Source organism: Podarcis filfolensis (genome assembly GCF_964270895.1).
Source record: "Podarcis filfolensis genome assembly, chromosome: 1".
NCBI classification, from domain to species: Eukaryota; Metazoa; Chordata; class Lepidosauria; order Squamata; family Lacertidae; genus Podarcis; species Podarcis filfolensis.
The window spans coordinates 13,472,505-13,484,892 of NC_139604.1; the positions used below are offsets into that span (position 1 = coordinate 13,472,505).

Below are 12,388 nucleotides of genomic sequence, written 5' to 3' on the forward strand. Positions count from 1 at the left end.
CAGACATTTAAAAACAACCCCTGGAACAGCAATTTAACATGAATTTTACTATTCAATGAGACCATTGATCTATAAAATGAAAGCAATAAACAATGTACCGCAGTCAATCAATCAATCAATCAGTAGCTGAACTGAGTTCCACACAGTCACAAAAACAAAACAAAAAAACTGCAAAAACAAAAAGGCAAAATAAATGGCAAAATCAGACAGTCCTCAGCGTAACATTCAAAATGGAAGTGTGGCTCTCAGATCGCAAGCATAAGACTCAAAACACAGCATGTTTGGCTTCCGGAAAAAGTTCCAAATCAGAACACTTCCGGCTTTGCAGTGTTTGGGTTCCAAGTTGTTTGAGTACCAAGGCGTTTGAGAACCACAGTACCACTGTACTTGAGAGTACAGTGGTACCTTGGGTTACATACGCTTCAGGTTACAGACTCCGCTAACCCAGAAATAGTACCTCGGGTTAAGAACTTTGCTTCAGGAGGAGAACAGAAATCGTGCTCTGGCGGTGCGGCAGCAGCAGCGGGAGGCCCCATTAGCTAAAGTGGTGCTTCAGGTTAAGAACAGTTTCAGGTTAAGAATGGACCTCCGGAATGAATTAAGTAACCAGAGGTACCACAATATGCAGTACTGACACCTTTTCCCTGCCCCCAAATGTTTAAAGTGTGCCACTTACTGTAACAATTTCATGGTGAATTCCAGTACCTTTTTTACTAAAGAAAAGAAAGCACTGACTGCACACAATAGGACTTTTTAAAAACTGAACGTTTTTAAATGCACAAACCTAGGTGTGTCTTTTTATATACCTGGCATGCCCTCTCTTCTGACAAGGCAGCCATACTTGTAAGGAAGACCTATTCAAAATAGCTGCTTCATTAACGCAAAGGCTGAGCCTGTTTCATTCTGCCCCATAAGGAGCGGTTAAGGCTTGCCAGCATCTGTGTCCTCGCCTACCCCTGGGAATGATGGGAGAGGCTGCATAGCTGCCTGCCTCTGTGACACAATAGTGTTGGCCTTTCCCCCCAGAGGCAGCTCAGTGGCAGGCGGCAGAGCTCTCTTAGCTGAAATGCTCAAAAAACACGACTGTCTGGAACTCGCTGTTCTCTCCTCACACAATCGCCCCTTTGCCCCCTAACTTGGAATAGGAAAAGGGAAGCGCACATAAATGTGGACATTTGAGCCTCCCTTCACTGTCTCAAAACCTGAAGTGGCAGTAACAGTTGAATAGATGAGTTTGTGCTTGCTCTTACCGTTCTGGGATTTCCAGAGACCAAAAAGCAACCGCAGAGCGGATTTGGTAAGAAGCTTCCTCTGGTGTGCAAACTGAAATAAGATTATTATGGGGCAGGGAGGGAAATTGAGGAGCAGTGCTCCCTGCTCGTAGAAGCTGGGGCGATGCCTTATCTGTGCAGCATTCTCCTGGGGTTTGATTTGTGTAAATAGGACTGCTTGTAAATATTGCCACTGGTAAATATTGCCATGACCACCTTCCTTAGTTCAGTCGAGTGTAGTTTTCACCGCTCTAGAGCAGCCTTTCTCAACCTGTGGGTCCCCAGATGGTGTTGGACTACAACTCCCATCACCCCTAGCTAGCAAGGCCAGAGCTCAGGGATGATGGGAGTTGTAGTCCAATAACATCTGGGGACCACACAGATTGAGAACCGCTGCTCTAGAACATGGGTAGGCAAACTAAGGCCCCGGGGGCTGGATCTGGCCCAATCGCCTTCTAAATCCGTCCCGCAGGCGGTCCGGGAATCGGCGTGTTTTTGTGTTAGTAGAATGTGCCCTTTTATTTTAAATGCATCTCTGGGTTATTTGTGTGGCAAAGGAATTTGTTCATTATTTTTCCCTGAAATGTAGTCTGGCCCCCCACAAGGTCTGAGGGACAGTGGACCGGCCCCCTGCTTGAAAAAGCTTGCTGACCCCTCCTCTAGAGGCCATTGTTGCAACACAGCTTTGTTTGGGAGCTGCTTGGTGACTTCAGCAGGGTGGTTGTGCCTTTTCTCAGTGGCTTTCAGGAATGGGGAGCGGGGCATTGGGACTTGCGACATGGTAGACCCACATCTGAACGGTGCATGGTTCCAAGTGTTAAAACAGGCAGGGCAGACTGCGAAACTACCATATTTTTCGCTCTATAAGACGCACCAGACCACAAGACACACCTAGTTTTTGGAGGAGGAAAACAAGAAAAAAAATATTCTGAATCTCAGAAGCCAGAACAGCTGCGCAGTGATAGCAGCAATCCCTCTTGCTGTTCTGGCTTCTGGGATAGCTGCGCAGCCTGCATTCGCTCCATAAGACGCACACACATTTCCCCCTTTTAGGAGGAAAAAGGTGAGTCTTATAGAGCAAAAAATACAGTATTTACATTAGGCAAGCATCAGTAACAACATAAATATCCATCCCTCGCTCAGCATTGCCAAATGTCAGCCTGAATACTCCCTCTAGTGGTGTACGGTTGCATGGTTGATGCCAGCATTACCAAAAAAAAGAGAGAGATTGCTCTTCTGCCACCAAATTTCTTGAGCCCATGAGCTCAGGCTTTTGTAGCAAATCGGCCATTTGTACCTATAGACCCCTGCAGTTTTTTATTGACTTGTCCTATCGTGTAGGAAAATGCGATTGTGTGTGCACATGCTGGCTTGGGTCCCGAGGCGGTTTGCCACAAGTGGAAGGGCGGTATTGTTCATGCAAGGGCAGCATGATGTTACAGCCATGATGGCTCAGTCATAGGGCATCTGCTTTGCAGGCAAAAGGTCCACTGCCAGTCCATGTACTGGACCAACAGTCTGGTTCAGTGCAAGGCAACTTCCTATTCCCCTTGACCCTAAAAGGAGTGGCTTTGGGGCCCAGCAGGTTGTACAGACCCTGTAGGTGCCCCTATTTTCCAGGGACAGTCCCGGATTTACAAAAACCATCCTGGTTTCTGATTTGATGCCCAAATGTCCCGCTTTTCCTTAGGGCATCCGTAGTTCCATTGGATAAATGTTGGAGGGTATGGAGTTATGCAACCCCTGAGCCAAGGAGATAAGTGAATATACAACTTTAAGGCAACCCTGTATAGGGAAGTTTTTAAATATTTGTATAAAGAAGACTGATCGCCGAAGAATTGATGCTTTTGAATTATGGTGCTGGAGGAGACTCTTGAGAGTTCCATGGACTGCAAGAAGATCAAACCTATCCATTCTGAAGGAAATCAGCCCTGAGTGCTCACTGGAAGGACAGATCCTGAAGCCGAGGCTCCAATACTTTGGCCACCTCATGAGAGGAGAAGACTCCCTGGAAAAGACCCTGATGTTGGGAAAGATTTAGGGCACAAGGAGAAGGGGAAGACAGAGGACGAGATGGTTGGATAGTGTTCTCGAAGCTACCAGCATGAGTTTGACAAAACTGAGGGAGGCAGTGGAAGACAGGAGTGCCTGGCGTGCTCTGGTCCATGGGGTCACGAAGAGTCGGACATGACTAAACGACTAAACAACAACAAATATATACTGGAAGCCACCCAGAGTGGCTGGGGCAACCCAATCAGATGATGGGGTCTTCTTCTTCTTATTAAATAGGATGTCCCTATTTTCGTCAGAGAAATGTTGGAGGGTATGCTGTAATAGGGGAGAGGAGAAACCAGGAAAGTCCTTCTACAAGACCTGAGTTTGACTCTTGCGTTCAGTGGATCCAGCCCACAGATTTGCCACATACTTAATTTGCCGTAGCAGCTGTAGTTTGGCGATGCATTGAGCATTTTCTGTTAAAGATCCCTCACTCGTCTTTCCCCCAGCGCAAACTACAGTCGCCAAGGTTCCCTGGGAAGAGAGAATAGCTTTTAAACTAGTTTTAAATATGTCGTGTGGAGTAACACCCCCATTTCTCACTTGGGAAATGGGCTAAGTGGCATTCGTTTTGCAGTTCTGTCTTCTGCTTTGCATGGCTCCACATCTGAGGAGTAAGGAGGGGAAACGCTTAGCTAGATGCCTGCAACAGCGTCTCTTGGGATAGTTATTTCAGCTGAAGGCACGTTTCTCTATCAGGAGAAGGTAAAAGCTGTTTAAGCATTATGGATTGCAGAATCCTATTTCTCCAAAGGAGAAACAGAAACACAATTTGAAAGAGACTGCAGTGGGCATTGATCTCCATGTTATCTGAAGATTATACATTATTATATTTTGTGATGCATGTATGTTTGTATGTTGAATATTGCTGGGTTTTAAATAGAATTTTTATCAGCTCTTAACAAAATGTGTGTGCTTTTGTCTGGCTGGAATGTGAATGTGAACTCCAACCATGCCTCTGAACCTGCCCGAAAGGGGATGGAGGTGTGCATGTTTTGAACCCTTGACTTTTGTCTGGCTCAGAGGAGGCATAAGGTCCTGTTTTGTTGCTCTGGCCACACAGCCTCAGTTAGCCTGCAACCTTTGGAAGGTATTGCATGAGCCAAAGTGGTTCTTGGCTTGAGAAAAGTTTCCCAACCTCTGTTTTAAAAGTGTTGGCTTTCCCTAGAGAGATGGCATAGCCGCTAACGTTTCTCAGATGAAAATAGGGACATTCTCTTCGAAACTGGGAAGCTTCTCCCGGGTTTGATCTCCAACGAAGGTATATGTCATATACACATAAACATATGAGACTGTCTCACCAGAGTGGTTCATGCTCTGGTTATCTCCTGCTTGGACTACTGCAATGCGCTCTATGTGGGGCTACCTTTGAAGGTGACTTGGAAACGACAACTAATCCAAAATGCGGTAGCTAGACTGGTGACTGGGAGTGGCCACCAAGACCATATAACACTGGTCCTGAAAGACCTACATTGGCTCCCAGTACGTTTCTGAGCACAATTCAAAGTGTTGGTTGACCTTTAAAACCCTGAACGGCCTCGGCCCAGTATACCTGAAGGAGCATCTCCACCGTCATCATTCAGCGGTGGATGAGGGCCTTCAGCTCTGAGGGCCTTCTGGCGGTTCTCTCCTTGCGAGAAGTGAGGTTACAGGGAACCAGGCAGAGGGCCTTCTTGGTAGTGGTGCCTGCCTTGTGGAACGCTCTCCCATCAGATTTCAAGGAAATAAACAACGATCTGGCAGCCCTGTTTAGGGAAGTTTTAAATGTTTGATATTTTATCATGTTTTTAATATTCTGTTGGGAGCAGCCCAGAGTGGCTGGGGAGACCCAGCCAGATGGGCGGGGTATAAATAAATAAATAAATCATCATCATCATCTCTCTCTCTCTCTCTCTCTCTCTCTCTCTCTCTCTCTCTCTCTCTCACACACACACACACACACACACACACACACGTATACACCTTGAGCCTCTCTGCCTTACCTACCTCACAGGATCGTAAAGAAAAAATATGCGAGGGAAGGGATTGTATACAACACCTTCCAAAAATAAATGGAGTGAATTATTTTTTTTAGTAATAATAATAACAATTAATAATTAATGGAAACTGAGACTGATCAGGAGCACACCAGAGAGTAAGAACTCAGTGGGACTTACTTCTGAGTAACAATGGTTAGGACTGCAGTGTAACGCTGCATAGTCTTTACCCAGTTACCTGGGAGTAAGCTCCCTTGAATACAGTGAGACTTACTTCTGAGTAATAATAATTGTACCCAGCCCATCTGACAGGGTTGCCCCAGCCACTCTGTGCAGCTTTCAGCTCTGTTTTGGAATGTTTCGGCTTCCAAACACTTAAAACCCGGAAGTAACTGCTCCAGTTTCCGAATGATTTTCGGAAGCTGAATGGTCTTCCAGAATGGATTAAATTCAAAAACTGATGTTCCACTGTACAATTGTACCTTGGAAGTCGAACAGAATCTGTTCCCGAAGTCCATTCGACTTCCAAAACTTTCGGAAACCAAAGCGCGTCTTCTGATTTGGCTGCAGGGAGCTCCTGCAGCCAATCGGAAGCTGTGGAAGCCCCACCAGACGTCCGGCTTCCAAAAACAGCTCGCAAACTGGAACAATAACTTCCAGGTTTGCGGTGTTTGGGAGCCAAAATGTTCGAGAACTAAGCTGTTCGAAAACCAAGGTAGTACCGTACTGCCTAGTTTGCTCTGTTCAGTGTAACCCATCAACATGGTCTCGCTGCCCTTAAGGAGCCATTCTGAAAATGCATGGAAGTTGGTCAAGATGAAGGAGCTTTTGAGAATCAGGAGTGGTGAAGAGGAACTGGAATAAATAGCAGTTTACATCTATTTTTCTTTTTTCTTCTGTTATTTGGGGGGGGGGAATAAGACGCTCTTATGCGTTAGGGAATTGTTTGCTCTTTCCGCCTCACCCCCGCTTGATTGGCATGAGATTTAATTTAAGCTAATCAGCTTGAGCAGGCAAAGTGAAAGTGCAGCTCTTGCCTGATTGCAGCCTCGAATGTGGTTTGATTGTGAAGCACGGGAATATCTGCATTTTATGCACTTTTACAGTAGGATTTCAGCAAAGCAAACCAGCAGGTTCTGGGGGAGGAAGAACCTGCAACCCAAGCACCCAACTTTCATCCAACTTTCATGTGCCAACCCTCTGCAAGCAGTCAGTTGGGGTGGAAAATGGCAACATGGACAGGGAGATAGAGGCAGGGAGGAGAGATGGAGTAACTCAGAGAGAGAAAACAATACAACATTGCAGAGGACTCATCTATACATCTGGAAATAAAACGTTTTAAGTGTGTATTACATGCAATATACAATGTGACACTAGATGGTGATGGTGAGCTTTATGGAAAATTCAATATATATATTTTTTTAAGGTTAAAAAAAGAAGCATTTTCAGGGCAGTTTTTATATGTGTCTAGATTCCACCTCTGTCTACAATTTGGGTCTGACTCTGCTCATCATCTAATACACCCCCTGGCTGACTTTCACCATGAGTCAACAGCCCTACGTTGGAAGTAGCTAGCTTGATTTTGCAAATTGATCTAAGAAGGAGTGCCAGGGACAGACAACAAGGAGCGGTCACTGCCTTCGTGCTGTGATTGTAGGCATTGCTGAGTTTGCTGGCTGGACAACGCTGGACTCAGTGGAGCCTTTGGTCTAATAGGAGGGACGCAGGTGGCGCTGTGGTCTAAACCACTGTGCCTCTTGCGCTTGCTGATCAGAAAGTCAGTGGTTCGAATCCCTGTGATGGGGTGAGCTCCTGTTGCTCTGTCCCAGCTCCTGCCAACCTAGCAGCTCAAAAGCCCACCAGTGCAAGTAGATAAATAGGTACCGCTGTGGCAGGAAGGTAAATGACATTTCCGTGTGCTCTGGTTTCTGTCACGGTGTTCTGTTGCACCAGAAGCGGTTTAGTCATGCTGGCCACATGACCCGTAAAGCTGTCTGTAGACAAACACTGGCTCCCTCGGCCTGAAAGCGAGATGAGTGCTGCACCTCATGAGTTGTCTTTGACTGGACTTAACCATCCAGGGGTCCTTTATCGTTGTTGTTGTTGTTTAGTCGTTTAGTCGTGTCTGACTCTTCGTGACCCCATGAACCAGAGCACGCCAGGCACTTCTGTCTTCCACTGCCTCCCGCAGTTTAGTCAAACTCATGCTGGCAGCTTCGAGAACACTCTCCAACCATCTCGTCCTCTGTCGTCCCCTTCTCCTTGTGCCCTCCATCTTTCCCAACATCAGGGTCTTTTCCAGGGCGTCTTCTCTTCTCATGAGGTGACCATAAGTACTGGAGCCTCAGCTTCAGGATCTGTCCTTCCAGTGAGCACTCAGGGCTGATTTCCTTAAGAATGGATAGGTTTGATCTTCTTGCAGTCTATGGGACTCTCAAGAGTCTCCTCCAGCACCATAATTCAAAAGCATCAATTCTTTGGCGATCAGCCTTCTTTATGGTCCAGCTCTCACTTCCATACATCACTACTGGGAAAACCATAGCTTTTACTATACAGACCTTTGTTGGCAAGGTCTTTTATCTTTACCTTAGTCTAATAAAGAAAGGCTGTTCTGATGAGCAATGCTGATGTTCTGCTATGGTAGGTTTGGAAAGCCTTTGTCCCTCCAGATGTTGCCAAACTCCCATTAGCCCCAGCAAGCATGGCCAAATAGTCAGGGATGATGGGAGCTGTAGTTCGGGAACAAAGGTTCCCCATGCCTGTCCTAGGCAAAAACCAACTTTTACAGTATGATCGTTGATGGAATCTTCAGCTTATTCAGGGACCAGTTTTATCTCATTTGTAACCAGAGTCCTTGGGGACTGCGATGGAATTCCAGTCTTTAAAACTATGGTGCTAAAGGGCAGAAGTGTGTTTTCCCTGCTCTCCAACTTCTACAGAAGGTGCCAGTGGTTAGGAAACATTTTCTTTTTTTCCAGAACTCTGCCTGCATTTCTAGAACAGAAGAGAGAGATATCACACAGCACGTTTGATGTTTATTTTGAAAGCTAGGGGAGGAGCAGCCTGTTTCATAGCATTAGGAAGGCGCTTCTATCATACCCAATGTTATTTTTCTAGAAAAAGAGGTGCCGGAACTCACCATGAAACCTCCCTCCTTCTCCTACAGTGGCAATGGTGCCCACTTGAGAGGTGCCGGAACTGAGTTTCGGTGTCTTCTGGCTGAAAACAGCCCTGCCCACACCATACATTTAATGCACATTTAATTCACCTGGCTTTCCTACGTGGGGCTACCTTTGAAGGTGACCCGGAAACTGCAATTAATCCAGAATGCGACAGCTAGACTGGTGGCTGGGAGTGGCCGCCGGGACCACATAACACCGGTCCTAAGAGATCTGCATTGGCTCCCAGTACGTTTCTGAGCACAATTCAAAGTGTTGGTGCTGACCTTGAAAGCCCTAAACGGCCTTAGTCCTGTATACCTGAAGGAGCGTCTCCACCCCCATCATTCAGCCCGGACACTAAGATCCAGCGCCGAGGGCCTTCTGGCGGTTCCCTCATTGCGAGAAGTAAGGTTACAGGGAACCAGACAGAGGGCCTTCTCGGTAGTGGCGCCCACCCTGTGGAACACCCTCCCTTCAGATGTGAAGGAAATAAGCAGCTATCCTATCTTTAAAAGACATCTGAAGGCAGCCCTGTTTAGGGAAGTTTTTAATATTTAATGCTGTATTGTTTTAAAAACTTGATTGGGAGCCGCCCAGAGTGGTTGGGGAAACTCAGCCAGATGGGTGGGGTATAAATAATAAGTTATTATATTCCTCCCAATGCATCCTGGGAACTGTAGTTTGTAACAGGTGCTGAGCATTGCCTCTGTGTAGTGTAAATGACAGATCCCAGCATTTTTTATTTTGGGGGGGGAGGGAAGTCATGTGCTTTAAATGTGCTGCAAATGTATGGTGTGCTTTAGATTTAAATGTTGGTGGCGTGGCTGTAACATTTCAGTAGGAACATTCTCCCTGTCAGGAGTTCAGCCTACACACGAGTAGGACCCTGGTAGAGACACATGCCCAACTGGCATGTTCTCCCCCTCCTGGTCGATCGTTCAGGAGCTTCAAAAGCTTTCTTGAGCCCGAACATCACAGCAACCGATGCCAACAGACAGCGGTACACCTAGGGATCCGCAGAGTTTGTGCATCATGCGTGACAGACCTCAGCAACTCAGCATTTTGGCTAATCTACTTTATTTACATATAAACATGGCTCCCTCTCTCTCTAGCATCAGACAGCAAAGAGAAAAAGAACAAAGAACAATAGTCCCACTTCATGGAACACAGTAACACAAACATCCTGTTTCCGTCACTTCCCACTTTGTGGAGTCAAAACATATACCGTCATGTGATAGGCAACAATCCCATGACTGCAATCATGGAGCAGGAATTCTAACACCTCCATGCGGAAGAGGTTTCGCTAGCTGGGAAGGAGAATGATACAGAGCACCATACATTCCATCAAACTCTCTCCCCCTGCCCCCGCATTTATACCTTATTTTTTTCCAAATGATAAAAATGGTTGAAACAGAATCCCCTCACTCCGCAGGAGCCATCTGTTCAACATTGACCTTAATTTTCTGGATGAGTGCTTCAAACATTTCAAAGCCATGTCTACATTTCATTTAGCAGGAACCTCAGGTGCTGAAGAGTAAAAGAGTCTGGAGCGTTCTGAAGGCACACACACCATTATCCAGTAAATTGTTCTCTTCATATAATTTAGTGAATGGCTTGGTAAATATTTGACAGTTCTGTACTGGCTAGTTTAGCTTTAATCCTCTAATACATGGCACAGCACAAGCCCCCAGCATTCAGACATTTTTTTCTGGGATAGCTGCGCAGCCTGCATTCGCTCCATAAGACGCACACACATTTCCCCCTTTTAGGAGGAAAAAGGTGAGTCTTATAGAGCAAAAAATACAGTATTTACATTAGGCAAGCATCAGTAACAACATAAATATCCATCCCTCGCTCAGCATTGCCAAATGTCAGCCTGAATACTCCCTCTAGTGGTGTACGGTTGCATGGTTGATGCCAGCATTACCAAAAAAAAGAGAGAGATTGCTCTTCTGCCACCAAATTTCTTGAGCCCATGAGCTCAGGCTTTTGTAGCAAATCGGCCATTTGTACCTATAGACCCCTGCAGTTTTTTATTGACTTGTCCTATCGTGTAGGAAAATGCGATTGTGTGTGCACATGCTGGCTTGGGTCCCGAGGCGGTTTGCCACAAGTGGAAGGGCGGTATTGTTCATGCAAGGGCAGCATGATGTTACAGCCATGATGGCTCAGTCATAGGGCATCTGCTTTGCAGGCAAAAGGTCCACTGCCAGTCCATGTACTGGACCAACAGTCTGGTTCAGTGCAAGGCAACTTCCTATTCCCCTTGACCCTAAAAGGAGTGGCTTTGGGGCCCAGCAGGTTGTACAGACCCTGTAGGTGCCCCTATTTTCCAGGGACAGTCCCGGATTTACAAAAACCATCCTGGTTTCTGATTTGATGCCCAAATGTCCCGCTTTTCCTTAGGGCATCCGTAGTTCCATTGGATAAATGTTGGAGGGTATGGAGTTATGCAACCCCTGAGCCAAGGAGATAAGTGAATATACAACTTTAAGGCAACCCTGTATAGGGAAGTTTTTAAATATTTGTATAAAGAAGACTGATCGCCGAAGAATTGATGCTTTTGAATTATGGTGCTGGAGGAGACTCTTGAGAGTTCCATGGACTGCAAGAAGATCAAACCTATCCATTCTGAAGGAAATCAGCCCTGAGTGCTCACTGGAAGGACAGATCCTGAAGCCGAGGCTCCAATACTTTGGCCACCTCATGAGAGGAGAAGACTCCCTGGAAAAGACCCTGATGTTGGGAAAGATTTAGGGCACAAGGAGAAGGGGAAGACAGAGGACGAGATGGTTGGATAGTGTTCTCGAAGCTACCAGCATGAGTTTGACAAAACTGAGGGAGGCAGTGGAAGACAGGAGTGCCTGGCGTGCTCTGGTCCATGGGGTCACGAAGAGTCGGACATGACTAAACGACTAAACAACAACAAATATATACTGGAAGCCACCCAGAGTGGCTGGGGCAACCCAATCAGATGATGGGGTCTTCTTCTTCTTATTAAATAGGATGTCCCTATTTTCGTCAGAGAAATGTTGGAGGGTATGCTGTAATAGGGGAGAGGAGAAACCAGGAAAGTCCTTCTACAAGACCTGAGTTTGACTCTTGCGTTCAGTGGATCCAGCCCACAGATTTGCCACATACTTAATTTGCCGTAGCAGCTGTAGTTTGGCGATGCATTGAGCATTTTCTGTTAAAGATCCCTCACTCGTCTTTCCCCCAGCGCAAACTACAGTCGCCAAGGTTCCCTGGGAAGAGAGAATAGCTTTTAAACTAGTTTTAAATATGTCGTGTGGAGTAACACCCCCATTTCTCACTTGGGAAATGGGCTAAGTGGCATTCGTTTTGCAGTTCTGTCTTCTGCTTTGCATGGCTCCACATCTGAGGAGTAAGGAGGGGAAACGCTTAGCTAGATGCCTGCAACAGCGTCTCTTGGGATAGTTATTTCAGCTGAAGGCACGTTTCTCTATCAGGAGAAGGTAAAAGCTGTTTAAGCATTATGGATTGCAGAATCCTATTTCTCCAAAGGAGAAACAGAAACACAATTTGAAAGAGACTGCAGTGGGCATTGATCTCCATGTTATCTGAAGATTATACATTATTATATTTTGTGATGCATGTATGTTTGTATGTTGAATATTGCTGGGTTTTAAATAGAATTTTTATCAGCTCTTAACAAAATGTGTGTGCTTTTGTCTGGCTGGAATGTGAATGTGAACTCCAACCATGCCTCTGAACCTGCCCGAAAGGGGATGGAGGTGTGCATGTTTTGAACCCTTGACTTTTGTCTGGCTCAGAGGAGGCATAAGGTCCTGTTTTGTTGCTCTGGCCACACAGCCTCAGTTAGCCTGCAACCTTTGGAAGGTATTGCATGAGCCAAAGTGGTTCTTGGCTTGAGAAAAGTTTCCCAACCTCTGTTTTAAAAGTG

General features: G+C 46.1%; 1 long non-coding RNA gene across 1 annotated transcript; it reads left to right on the forward strand.

The window, feature by feature from the left end:
• The first annotated feature begins 1,827 nt into the window (after positions 1-1,827).
• Positions 1,828-5,191, forward strand: LOC310743677. Its single transcript, XR_014539164.1, has 2 exons — positions 1,828-2,097; positions 2,962-5,191. It is a non-coding gene; the product is annotated as an uncharacterized lncRNA (long non-coding RNA).
• The last annotated feature ends 7,197 nt before the right edge of the window (positions 5,192-12,388 follow it).